General features: G+C 30.9%; 1 long non-coding RNA gene across 1 annotated transcript in view; it reads left to right on the plus strand.

Annotated features, from left to right (window-relative positions):
* LOC108660950 overlaps window positions 1-355 on the plus strand; it is a 1,729-nt gene extending 1,374 nt beyond the window's left edge. Inside the window, exon 3 of the long non-coding RNA XR_001926716.1 lies at window positions 317-355. This is a non-coding gene — a long non-coding RNA (uncharacterized LOC108660950). The remainder of the gene's footprint in view (window positions 1-316) is intronic.

Raw genomic sequence — 15,185 nt, forward strand, 5'->3', positions numbered from 1 at the left:
AAATTGTACGTGATACATATGCATATATGAATCGTACGGGTTGTGAAACACTTATTGTGTGACGATTTGCAAATAACCGTCAGTTTTACTACTTTGCTAGAAGGATCGGTGTAAATTCAAGGATGTTTAATCCTTGAATGCGTAATAAATTTCTAGGTAAGGGAAAAAGGGTTTGGAATAGTAGTTAGATGAAAATAGCTTTATTTTCAACCGGTGCATCATGATTGTCAAATTTCCTGGTTGAGATTGCTTGTTCCCTTCTAATATTCACTCACTGAGTATTGTACTCACGTTTTATAAAAATTCATGTTTTCAGATCACGAGGCAGCCTATAATTAGGACGAGGTGTCCTTCTAGACCTGTGTCCATCTTTTGGTAGGTGTCTCAGCATTCGGTAGCTGTATATTCATCCGAGTCCTTCTGCTGGAAGTCGAGTATTATTTTGTTATGTATAGATGAACTTAATGTAAATTTTAAATGAGTAATGTCAGTATAAGTTGGCAACGTATATCATTATTTTGATTCAAAGTTATGAAATAGGACTTAGTGATAATAGATAGAATTATAAGTAAGATAAATAATAGGCTTGCTTGGGTTTAGTAGATTACGTCCATTGGACCCATGCCCCGGTCATGGCTCGAAAAATTGGGTCGTGACAGCTTTCTCATCTATTGTATAAAATTTAGTTATTTTTTTAGAGTAGTAAATACGTTTGGCAACTGATTTGCTATATTTTGCAAATGAATTATTTTTTGAACTTCAAGTTTACATTAATTTGTGTGAGGATCAAAACTAAATCATGATAATGCATTCCAAGAAATTTCTTTTTTGAAATGCTTATTTTCTTCCCCTAATACTGAAAAATCTATTTCATCACAATGATAATCAACAAACTTTACCGTGAATAAATATCTTGTTAATGATTCTAGATATTTAATTATAAATGAAGGTTTGTATCCAACATATATTGCTAACCTCCTTTAAAGACCCATCTTTGTGCATTGTAGTGGAGCAATTGAGACATATACCGCACATGCAAAAATTCTTAGATAAGAAATATTTGGTTCCTGATTATAAACCAATTGTATAGGAGAAAATTTATGATAACTTGTTGGCATGATATATGCAAATGCTACTACATGCAAAATAGCATACCCACGAGCAAAAATAAGGAGTTGAGTTTTTAATAAACAATGGCCTTGCAACTAGTCGAAAGTGTTTAATAAATGATTCTGATGGATCATTTTATGTATAAACATGAGCAATAGGTTGCTCAATAGTTTTTCAAGTAATATGTAATATTCATTAAACGCTTAAGATGTAAATTCACCAGCACCGTCAAGATGAACAATCTTAATTACATAATCATAAAAATGTGCTTACAAACAAATGAATTAAGTGAGTAATCTTACAAATGCCAAACTGCAAGTTAATAATAAGCACATATGTGACTATCTAATCGATGCATCGATTAAAATCATAAAATATCTAAATGGTCCACATGGTGGATATATGAATCCACATGTATCACCTAAAATACGTTTTAAATATGTAAGGGATTCAGTCTCAAGTTTAGCTAGTGATGACTTTATAATTAATTTACCTTAAGAGCAAGCAACACATTAGAATTCATTAAATTGAAAAATCTTCTAGTTTTTTAATGGATGAACACATGAATTTTCAATAATCTTTCGCATCATTATTGATCCGGAATGGTCAAACCAGTCATACTAAACATTAAAATAATTAGTAAACTTATGATTTATTATAACTTATTTTTGTGTAATAAAATTCAGAGGATAAAGCCAGTAATTATTTTTCATATACGCTTCTTACTTGAGATAATAGACGTAATATATAGGTATTCAGTGTCTCTTTCATTCGTTGTTTCAATATGATATCCATTCAGACGAATATCATTAAAATTTAATAAATTCTTTTTAGACTTAATAGAAAATAATACATATTTTATTATGAACTTTGTTCCTCTATGTAGTAAAATATTGACTTTTTTGGAGTATTCAATTAATATTGTACTACTAGATATTGTATTGACATTGGTTTCTTCGATTGTCAACTGAGAACAGTATTTCTTATCTTTAATTTTAATGTGCATTGTAGCAATGTTTGCTATACATATATTTGCATCATTGATCTTGAATCCAACAAGATGAATATTAATATTTTTTTTCAGTAAGATAAGATACATAATAAGGAACTTAAAAGTTGGCATAAGGAAACATTAAATATATAAATTACTAATTAAAACACATAATAAAAATATATCATTTAAATATAATGAAGACATATAAAATTATCTTCATGAGGTTATACTAAAACATATCAACAAACTGTTAAGAAATTTCATTCTTTGATATTTTCAATACCAATCAAATGATCAATTCCTCCTTTAGGATGAACAAGAAAATATGCAACTTCCTGATGTCTTATATTAACTTGGTCATGGTTAAAATCATTTTGAACAAAATTAGTTTTGACATTTTTTTTCTTCTAGCATTTAGTGATATTTAATAAACTTCAACATTTTTTTCCTTTTAGCATTTAGTGATGCTTGATAAAGTTCAACAAGATGTTTCGACATACAATATGTATATAGCCAATGGCCTTTCATGCCATATTGATGACAAGACATTTTCTATGTATCTTTTATTCTATCTACTTTTGTCTTTTTTTATTGTATGTCTTCACTATTCATCAACTTTTAAAAAATATTCGTTAACTTCTAATGGGTTAAAAAGTATATGTCCACTTTTAGTGGGTCAAAAAGTATCAGTCCACTTTTGGTGGATCAAAAAGTATCCATTCATTTTTTGTGGGTCAAAATTATCTATTCACTTTTGGTGGGTCAAAATTATCCATTGACTTTTAGTGGGTTAAAATTATCCATTCACTTTTAGTGGGTTAAAATTATTCTTATAATTAGAAAAGCGATTTGTGTAACCACCATGAGTGTAATTATTAGGTGATCTTTTTCACGTCTATGACTATAATTATTAAATGATGTTATATTAACTTCAAGGAATGGAAAAGTTCATAATTTTGCATTAATAGCTATATAATAGCAAATTGACTTTCTAATAAAGGGACAAAATATAATATATATTACATGATAACAACTTCACATTTAAGTTAATTTTCAGAGATGAAAACACCAAAGAAATATCAAGTTACTTATTTGATTCGATAAAATCAAAAATAAAAAACCAATAATTGAAATCCTTTTGAAGCTTGAAGATGATGAAAACTAAATAACACCAAAATTTAAGAGATTAGAGAATTGTGTTGATAACATGTTATGTAATATAACTTGAAAGAACAACTATGAGAAATTATTTAGGGATAGTAAAAAGATCTTATTCCAATGTAACTTTACAAAAGAAGTGAAGAGTTTATTTATATATTAATAACCTTTTAAATCTAAACCTTAATCTAATTCAATATAAAGGATCAAATCAAATTACATATCATGTATCTGGCTTATTGGGTTGTTTGACTTAGTCTGAACTTCTTAACTCATAACATAATAGACATTCACATATATATTCATAACAAAATAGTTTTTCTTTTTACTTTAAAATCTTTTTTCGTTGTTATGTTGTTCGTTTTTAGGCATTTTTGGATCCAAGTAACAAGTTGGAGCCCATAAATGCCAACTGATGCTTCATTTTTGAGTTTGGAAGAAGAACAATTAACTCAATGCAGACTCGTAAACATAAGCCCATTGGCCTGAAAAGAGAATTTCCATGAAAGCATTTTTAGTTTTCAGTAAAAAGAAGAATATTAAGGTTAATTATACATTTAATATCCAAATTATGGTGGAATTATCAATTTAGTACCTAAAAATAATCTTATTAAGTAACTATAATTCTGTTCATAAGTTTTCATTATTAACAAACCTCAAGCGTAAAAAAAGTTCTATTATTTTTCTTTTTTGTTTTTAATTTTTTAATTTTTTAAACTAAAAAAATTAGAATATTTAAAAAATATAAGAGAAAGAGAAATAAGGAAGGGGAGGCTTATTCGATGACGATGCACCTAGTTTAAAGCAAATTGATGTCAATCTATCTTGAGTCGACTAAATCAAGTGTCAATTTTTTTTAGTTATTTTTGACTTTTAATATTCTGATTTTTTAATTAAAAAATTTTATAAATTAAAAAAATAAGGATGAAAAACATGAAATTGTTATGAAATATAACTTAAAGAAACAAATAAAGATAACTTGAAAGAACAACTAAAGAAAGAGAAGAAAGAGAAGAAAGAGACTAACTATAAAAGAAAGTATTTAAAAGGAGAAAGAATATCTTATTGAAATGTGTGCTTACAAATGAAATAAGGAGTCTATTTATAGGCTAATAACTCCTTATCTAGATAGAATTTATAAGATAAAAATAATACTAAGGGATTAGATGGATGGATTAAATCCTGATGTTACTCCAATCTAATTTACATTCAAATCCAAATACAGATAGCATAAATGGATATTCACAAATATATTTATAACACTCTCTCTTAAATATTCATTGTATTAAGAATATGCCTCGTTAAAACCTTACAAGAAAAAAACCTCATAAGAAAAAAATTGAGTGAAAGAAAAAAGTATAAAATTCTTGTCCAAAATACGCTTTTAAAATACTGCCTCATTAAAAACCTTATCAAGAAAAACCCAGTGAGAAAAACCTTGATGAAGGAAAATAGTATAATTCGTATTTTACTCCCCTTGATGACTGCATTATTTAAGATCTTTAAAATGACGCATTCCGATCTTTTGTGGTAACTTTTTAAATGTTGCAATAGGAAGGTCTTTAGTGAACAAATTTGCTAGATTGTCACTTGAACAAATTTGTTGAATTATTATATCACCCATTTCTTGGAGATCATGAGTGAAGAAGAATTTTGGAGAAATATGTTTTGCTTTATCGCCTTTAATGTATCATTCATTTAATCATGTTCAAGCAGTATTATCCTCATGTAACGTTGTTGGAATTTCCTTTTTGGTTGACGAGTCACACGTTTCTCGAATATGTTGAGTTACAAATCTTAACTAGACACATTCATGACTTGCCTTATTAATTGCTAAAATTTTTACATGATTAAAAGAAATAGCAACTATAGTTTGTTAATAGAATGCCATGAAATAGTCGTATTTCCTTATGTGAATAAGTAACCTATCTGGGATCAAGCTTTTGTGTGGATTAGATAAATATCCTGCATCTGCATAACCAATTAAATATGATTTTAATGCATTTGAATAATATAAGCCTATATCCATTGTTCCTTAAAGATATCAAAGTATATGTTTAATTCCTTTACAATGTCTTCGAGTTGGAAAAAAACTATATCTTACTAATAAATTCACAACAAATGATATATCAGGTTGTGTATTGCTAGCAAAATACATTAGTGCTCTAGTTACACTAAGATATGGTACTTTAGGACAAAAAAGTTGTCCATTATCTTCACGAGGTCAGAAAGAGTCTTTTTTCACATTTAGTAACCTTACAATCATTGGTGAACTCAATGGATGTGCTTTGTCTATATAAAATCGTTTTAGCACTTTTACTATATAATTAGATTGATGGACAAAAATTCAATTTGTCAAGTATTCTGTAGTACTCCGTATTTTTGATACGGTAGCTAATAAAGTTTACGGATGCCAATTGGGGTTGATTACTGAGTTAAAAAGGGTAATTCATAAGGGAACCTGTGAAATCTCGATCTCCATAGACACATAACTAGAAGTAGACGCGATAATGCGGATCAGGGGTAATTTCGTCATTTCTCTTGGGGAGCCCCTAAAAGGAGTTTTCTAATGTTTTTAAGGTCCAAATAGGCCTGAGGAATAGTTTGAGATAAAATATTTCGCATGGAAGAAAATAATAATAAAATAATAATATTTTTATCAAAGAAGAATTTGCTGGATAAAAAGTGATTCGGAAGTCAATTGAGGCATAATAAGGTATTTTGGGTGCCAAGGAGACAAGAGAAAATTTTTAGAGTAAAATAATATTTTATTAATAAAATAATATTAAAATATTAATATTTTATTCAGTGTCAAAAATTTTCATGAAAGAGGAGTATATGGTCAATCTAAGTGGGGGAGAAGAAGAATGAGAGAATTTTGGAGAAAAATGACGTTAATGGGGCCGCGTGTCTTTATTAAGTAAAGATAGTGCGAGCAAATAAATATTTTAAATATTATAGGAACACCGCGTTGGAGTACAAACTTCATAATTTATTTGTACATGTGTAGAAGAAGGTAATAGAAGGAAATTGGAGTTAAATGAGTGTTGGGAGGACTAAATTAAAACGGAAGGAAACAAAAAGGGTAAAATGGTCATTTTACATCTCGAGTCAAAATTTTAAGTTTTCGTAAACCCGAGTAGTTTAGATCATTGTGGACCTTGTCTTGGTGTCAAAAGAATAAAAAGATTGCACAAAGGATTGGAGAAGAACAAGTTAACTTGCTAAAGGGCATTTTCGTAATTTATAAAGGATTTGGATAAGTTTGAGCTATAAATATCTTCTCCTTTCAGCAGCTTCTTCAATTTCTAGTAGCTTCTTTTTCTTCCTCCTTCCATCTCGCGTTTGTTTCCCCCTCCATGGAAGCATGGTATGAAAACTTCATAACTTTCTCTCTCTAGCTCCAATTTTCATGCCTTTGTGCACCTTTTCATGGAACCCTTTTGCTCTTTCACTCTTTTACTTCAAAACCCTTGAAAAATCCCACTTTCATACTTTCTCTCACTAGGTAGGTGTTTAGAAAGAGAAAGAGAGAGAAAGCTCCCATAATAGCTTGAAAAATTTATTGGAAAGAATTTCAAAGTTACAAGCTATCAAGGTGAGTAATGAATTAGAATTTATTTTTGTGTTGGGAATGATTAGTAAGTAGACTTGTGAATGTTGTAGTTGAGGTTATCCACTCATTTTAGAGTGATTAGGGTAGTGAAATAGATAGCCATTTAAATGGTAATTGGAAGCTAGCTAAGAGAAAGCTTTAGACTTTATAAGTATGTGAATTGACAAATTGGTGATGCTAATGTGATGATAGGTTCCAACGAAGTCCCATCATCCCATTTGGACAATTAGGGAAGTTAGGATCGGCTAAAGGCTCAAATAATACCAGTGAGTGAACTGCATCTCAAAACTTGCTTTGGGAATGTGAATGAAATTGCACAAACATTTGAATGATTTATCCAGCTTTTCTTAAAAACAAATGCCTTGGGAACAAGCCTTTGGAAATTGCCTTTATGTTGCGACATGTGGTTGGTTATGGATTTATGCACTATTAGATTTTGGTGGTGTATATATACATATGTGGTGTGCATGATAATTGATATTGTGCATGATGATTATAACCGTGTGTATGCACGATGTGGTGGGATGCACATGCCGGTGATGGCTTGGTGAGGGAGGTGGATGATGATAATGCCCGTGTGCACAATGTGGGGGGATGTACACGATGGCACTGACNCGATGATGACCCGGCTATGTGCGAGTGGGACTGTGCATAAGCCGATGACCGACCCAGCTATGTGCGAGTGGGAGTGCGCATAAGTCGATGATTGACCCGGCTATGTGCGAGTATGAGTGCACATAAGCCAATGATGACCCAACCATGTGCTAGTGGGGAGTGCACATGAGCTGATGATGATGAGAGAGTGTATGGTGATGGATATATAAAAAGTTCATGAGTATGGTATATGGTGTTGCACATGTGAATCTTGCATGTTGAATTTTGGGAATTATTCTGCCTTTCATGTTGATTTTTTTGTCATTTTAGCATAATGGCTTTTTCTTGAAAGAAAGGAAACTTTTTTTTTATGGTGCTTTGTTTCTAGTTGCAGCGAGATTCATTCTCGCTACAACGAGAAACTCTCGGATTGGGAGGGGTAATGCTGGTCGAAATCTCGCTGCAGCGAGAATGCCTTTCCACTGCAACGAGGACCCATCATTTACTTGACTTGAATTGCACGAATGTTATTAAAGTTTTCGCTTTTCAAATCTTTTGTTGAGCATGGACCCTTTTTATCAAGTGATTTACTCATTTGGGGTTTACATGAGGGGTTTTGATAAAAGCTAAACTAAATTGCATTGTTTTGAAATAAGTGCATCATGATTTTTAAATTTTTCCTAATTGTTGCTTGTTCCCTTCCTTGTTCACTCACTAAGTTTCGTACGCACGTTTTTAAAATTCATGTTTTCAGATTTGGAGGTTATTGGGACCAAGATTGAGTCGCACACATATGCTTGTCTTCTTGGTAGGTACTATGGCATCTCAGTAGTTGTATCTTCACCCAGAGTCACTCCGCTGACGGTCTCGAGTCTATTTCTTGTGAACATGTATGTGTACTGTAAACTATTAAGAGTCATGTTATAAATGAAATATGTATATGTTGGATTAATGATGATAGTACTTTGATATAATATAAATATGAATATTCAGTTGTTATAAAATATTACTGGAACATTTATTTTTGAGAGTTACAATACTTCATTTTAAAGATAATGGATGAGAATGATAATCGGAATTGTATAAAGAGGCTTGCTTGGGCTTAGTGGGCTATGCCCATTGGGCCCTTGCGCCGATCATGGCCCAAAATTTGGGCTGTGACATGTTCAATCTGAAGACTCAAAAAAACTTTATTTTTCCAAGGTCTGTTATCTCAAATTCTTTTTTTAAATAATTCACGACTTTTGATAACTTTTCAAGAATTCTAATAATGTTTAGGTCATTAATATAAATAGCAATTATCGTAAATTTAGATCTAAATCTTTTTATAAAAACATATAGGCATATAAAATCATTTTTATAGCCTTCTTTTGAACAAATATTGATTAAGGCAATTATACCACATGCGTCCAGATTGCTTTAATTTATATAAAAATTTATTTAATTTGATCGAATAAATTTTCTAAGAATTCAAAGTTTGTGCTTTAAGCAGCTTAAATCCTTTAGGGATTTTCATATAGATATCATTATCAAGTAAGTCATATAAATAAGCTGTAAATATATCCATTAGACACATTTTCAAGCTTTTCATGTATTACTAGACTAATTAAATATCGAAATGTAATTGCATTCACCACAGGAGAATATGCCTCTTCATAATCAATGCTAGGTTTTTGAGTAAAACCTTATGCAACAAGCCATGCTTTATATCTTAGAATCTCATCTTTCTCATTTCATTTTCACACAAATACCCATTTATATCCCACTGATTTACACTCTTTAGTGTACGGACTACAGGTCTAAAAACTTCACGTTTTGCAAATGAATTCAATTTCATTTTGATTGCGTCTTTCCAAATTGGCCAATCATTCCTATGTCTGCATTCTTCAATAGATGTAGGTTCAAGATCCTTATTTTTTTTCATAATATTGAACACTACATTATATGCAAAAATATTGTCAATGTTTATTTCATTTCAGTGTCATCTTTTTCCTGTCATGACATAATTTATTGAGATATCTTCATTCTCATTGATTTCAGGTACCTAACTTTCTTCTGGAATTATGTCAAAGGTCTCTTTTGGAGTTTTTGTTTCTTCTTCTAGACCATCTTGAATATTTGCTCTTTTTCTTTTTTGAGGATTTTTCTCTTTAAAACCGATTAGTCTCCCATACTTCCGACTTGTCTTAGACTCATTAGCAATAGCATATTGTCCATATCAATTTTGATTGGAGCATTTACAGTTGGTCTATGAGATTTAATTACTCTCTTTAAGTTAGTAAATGCGTCTGATAACTAATTTGCTATATTTTGTAAATGAACTATCTTTTGAACTTCTTGTGCACATTGATTTGTGCGAGGATCAAAACTTGATAATGATAATACATTCCAAGATATTTCCTTTTCTAGCTACTTATTTTCTCCCTCTGATGTTAGAAAAATTGTTTCATCAAAATGACAATCAGTAAACATTGCCATGAACAAATCTCCTGCTGAGAGTTTTAGATATTTAATTATAGATGGAGATTCATATCCAACATATATTCTTAACTTCCTTTGAGGACCCATCTTTGTGCGTTGTTATGGAGTAATTGGAACTATACCACACATATAAAAATTCTTAGATGGGAAAGATTTGGTTCATAACCATAAACTAATTGTATATAGGAGAATTTATGATAACTTGTTAGCCTCATGCGTACAATTGCTGCTGCATTCAAAATGGCATGCCCTAAGCAGAAATTGAAAGTTTAGATTTCGTAAGTAATGACCTTGCAATTAGCTTGAAGCATTTAATAAACGATTCTATTAGACCGTTTTATGTATGAACATGAGTAACAGATTGTTCAATATTTATTCATATCGACATGCAATATTTATTAAAAGTTTGAGACATAAATTCACTAGCATTGTTAAGACAAATTGTCTTAATTGCATAATCAGACCAATGTGGTTGCAAATGAATTATTGGTGCAAATAATCTTGCAATTGCCAAATTACAAGTTGATAATAACACATATGTGACTATTTTGTCGATGGATCAATTAAAATCATAAAATACCTAAATGGTTCACATTATGGATATATGGGTCAACATATATCACTTTGAATATGTTCTAAAATGTAAAGGATTCAGTCCTAACTTTAGATGGTGATGGCTTTATAATTAATTTACCTTGAGAGCATGCAACATAAGAGAATTCATTAGATTGAAAAATCTTTTGGTTTTTCAATGGATGTCCACATGAATTTTCAATAATTTTTTGCATCATTATTGATCCGGGATGTCTTATCCAGTCATGCCAAATATTAAAATTATCAGTAAACTTCTGATTTACTATAGTATAAGTTTCAATCATTCTAACTTTTTGTGTAATACATTTCAGAGGATAAAACGAGTAATTTTTTCAATATGCATTTTTTACCAAGATAATAAATAAAATATAAAGGTATTCAATGTCTTTTTCATTCATTATTTCAATATGATATCCATTTAGATGAATATTTTTAAAACATAATGTCAAACCCTGCTTTGTAAAATAATTATAATGTCATTCACATGCTCGATAGAATATTTGTATATTTAGGAAGTTCGAAAAATCGTTAAAAGACGATATTGCCCTTAATGGTATCATTAAGTCGATTAAGCCTCAAACTAGTTCAAATAGGAATTTTAAGGTGAAATTAAGAGTTTCACAGTTCAGGGATGACTCAAAATGGTAATTAGGAGTTCGAGAATCAATTCGGAGTCAAACCGGAATTTTCACTATCTAGGGGTAAAATTGTAATTTTTCCACTTACGGATAAAATTTGAGATTTTGAGAGAATTTAGATCACATTTGACAAATGGAGAATGGTATGAGTATAAGGGATGAAAAATATGTCTATGGGCAATTTTTCAGTTTTTGGGGCAAAAATGTAATTTTTGACTTTTACGGGGGCAAAAGTGTAAATTTCAAAAATTACTCCACCAAGACTTTGGATAAGTCTGAGAATTTTATCTAAGCTATGGATATGTGGGACAAGTGTATGGTGAAAATTTGGAAACAAATGGATGGCTAGAATTTAAGAAATTAATAAAACAAAAAAAATGAATAAAATAATATTATATTATTTTAGCCTTTAAAAAGGTCAAAATTTCCAGAATTCTCATCTTCTTCAAGCTGTCCAAACCAGGAGAAAAAAGGGGGAAAAGAAATAAGAACCCTAGCTGAAAAATTTGGGGAAAATCAAGAGAAATCAAGAAATCAAGCATTAAAAAGGTAAATTTCATTGATTTTCCTTGTGATTTTCACTACCCATGCATTTTTTTCTCATTTCCATGCAAAATTAGAAAGTGGGTATGGACACCCATGCTGGCCAAACCTCCATGGATGAGTTTTGAGCTTGAGTTTTGGTTGATTTTAATTGAATTAAGTGATTTTAGTTAGGTTATATTGAAATATAGCAAAAATAAGCTAGAGATATAATTTTCTCCCATTGAAACCCATTATGCCGAATTTTCTAGGGGAATATTGGCTGCTGATCTTGATGTTTATTTGAGGAATTATGATGAATAATGATGAATTATGAGCCTAGAAAAATAATGAGAATTTTCGGAGCAAAAATACGAATTTTTACCCATTAGGGGTATTTTCGTAATTTGCTATCGGGACTGATAATTTGCACCACACTGAGGGACATTAAGTCAATTTGGGTGCAATTGAGGTATAGAAACTGAAAAAAATTAATTTGAGATTAAATTGGACGCGTTAGTAATTTAATCGGGTAATAGGCCGAATTAGGTCAGCACCGCATTTAAGCGGTAGTCGGATAAGTTGCATGTCATATCATGCATATATACCGAGCCTGAATTGATTTTATAATGGTCAAGCATTGATGTGGTGAATTATGTATTGTACATTGTGGATAGGTGGTGAGCAAATTACACTGGTAAAAGTACCAAGATTGTGCTTGAAGACTGGGATTAGGAGTACATCGACTCCTAGAACTGTGAGTGGACAATTTATCGTCTTAAATATCTAGAGTAATTATACTTGTTTGATGCTTTTATTGAATGGTGAATTTAAATTATAAAATATTATGTTTTCCAATTAAAATTTTTTTTAATAAAAATGAGATTTATACTGGTTTTGAAATCAAATATTGTTTTGGGAAAATTGAGTATATGGAGACTGTGTTGAAATTTATGATTTTATATGTTATTGAAATTGGGGCTTATGACACTATGGTAGCATGATGGCTAAATTTTTGGGGTTGGCATGAAATATATGAACAATTTTGGATTGGTCTCGGTAGACTGGATTACATTTTATTCGCCATATTATGCTACTGGAATTTTTATGGGTCTGGTGGTATATTAAACGGTCACTGCAGTGGTGGGGGTTTCCGTGGACTGCCTATGAGAGGGGCACGGTAACTCAATTATATACTTACCTCCGGGGGGAGATGTTGGGTGAAGTATCTCCTGAGGTATGATTTGAGTGCACCTCACGTTCGGGCCACCACGTGAGAGTGAGACTCAGCCAACGCCAAGGAACGGCTGTGTGTCAGATGTGAAAACATGTTTATGGGTATGGGTCATTGAACAGCCTTGGCGGTCTCAGTGGGATACCTTGACGAAGGTACCCGCGAGAATGATATTGGCAGGGGCCAAGTTTAAAAAAATTCATAAGTCGGGGAAATTTTGATGAAAAGAAATTATTTGGTATAGATTGAAACGAATTTTGTGTTATGAACATTATTGAGATATAACGTTTTTATATTGTCTCCATCTACTCGGCTTTAGATGCTTTTGATGGTAATTGTTTACTCACTGGGATTATTTAATCTCACCCCTCTTCCTATCCATTTTTCAGGCTCAGGACAGTTTGTTGATAGTTGATTAAGACGAGAATTAATCTCGGAGTTGCATCATAGGAAGTAAGGGTTCGTAGCTCTACACCTTCTTGGTTAGTTGGGGGCCCACGTGTCACTGTAAACGAAATTTCATACTTTAATTATCTTTATTACTATATGAATAAATTTATTTTACTCTTACGCTACAAAAGTTATTTTAGGAAGACTTTGAAAATATTGTGTTTTAAGAAAATAGAATATTTTATTTAATATTTTTATTATATTCAAATAGCTATAATTTTACTTTAAACGAATGTTTTAGACTTCAAAATTTAATTTAAATCATGAAATATGTGTTTCCACTTACATATTACATTTTTTCGGATTTCGAAATTTCAAAAAAAAAATGACGAAAATGCCCCAGTGAGCTAGAAAATAATATTTTTATTGTTTTGAGTTGGAAACAACTTATGATTTCTTGAAATGCGAGATTTAATAACTGTCGATCACCGGGAAGATGCGGAAGTTGATGCTAAGCCTTGCGGGGTTTCGATCGGCATTCGGGGTAATGAGTGCTTATCGGGACGTCGCGACGGTTGTCACGGGCCCGATGGGAGTTCCGGGTCGTGACACATAATAAGTTTTTTTGAGACTTAGCAGAAAATAATTCATCTTTTATTATAAACTTTGTTCCTTCACGTAGTGAAATATTGGCTCTTTCGGTGCTTTCAATTAATTTTGTACTACCAAATATTATATTGACGTTAGTTTCATTTATTGTCAAGTAAGAAAAATATTTCTTATCTTTAAATATAGTGTGCGTTGTAGCACTATCTATTAGATATATATCTTCAAAACGGATGAATATCCACCTTTTCATCAAGAAAATAAAATATATATAGTATAAGAAACTTAAAATTTGCATAAGAGAACATTAAATATAAATTTTATTATTAAAACACATAAAAATTCTTAATAGACATTCTAAAACATATCAACTTCTTAATAGAGTTATACTAAAACATACCAAGTTCCTAATAGAGTTATACTAAAACACATCAACAAACAATTGAATAAATTTCATTATTGGGATTTCCATTACCAAACAAATGATCAATTTGTGCTTCAAGTAGGCAAAAAATTAGCAACATCCAAGTGTGTTATATCAACTTGTTTATCATCTTCAACAAAATTTGTTTCGATATTTTTTCCTTTATCTTTCAATAATGCTTGATAAAGTTTAACAAGATGTTCTGGCGTACGACAGTTACGTGACCAATGGCCTCTCATGCCACATAAATAACAAACATTTTCTATATTCTTTTTATTTTGTCCACTTTTATCTTTTTCTTATATTTTTTCACTATTCATCAATTTCTGGTGGACGTTCTTATTATCAGAATGATAATTTGTATAATCACCATGATTACAATAATTATGGTGACCTTTTCTACGTCCACAGCTATGATCGCAATTATGACCACGACCACGACTATAATTGCTAAATGATGTCACATTCACTTTAAGGAATGAAACAAAACCAGTTGGGTGAGATTTATGATTTTTCATCAATAACTCATTATTTTCCTCAACCATAAGAAAATATGAAATCAATTCAAAGTATTTCTTAAAGCTTTTTTCATGGTATCGCTACTACAAGAGCACATTTGAGGTATGAAAAGAAAAGAATGTTTTTTTCTAACATATCGGCATCGGTCACCTTTTCTTTGCACAATTTTAGTTTAGAACTAATTCTATATAATGCTAGGTTATACTTACTTACAGTTTTAAAATTTTGCAATCGCAAATGCATCCAATCATAACGAGTTTTTGACAGAATTACTATTTTTTATTGGTCATATTTTTCTTTTAGAC

This window comes from Theobroma cacao, chromosome 2 (genome assembly GCF_000208745.1).
Source record: "Theobroma cacao cultivar B97-61/B2 chromosome 2, Criollo_cocoa_genome_V2, whole genome shotgun sequence".
NCBI classification, from domain to species: domain Eukaryota; kingdom Viridiplantae; phylum Streptophyta; class Magnoliopsida; order Malvales; family Malvaceae; genus Theobroma; species Theobroma cacao.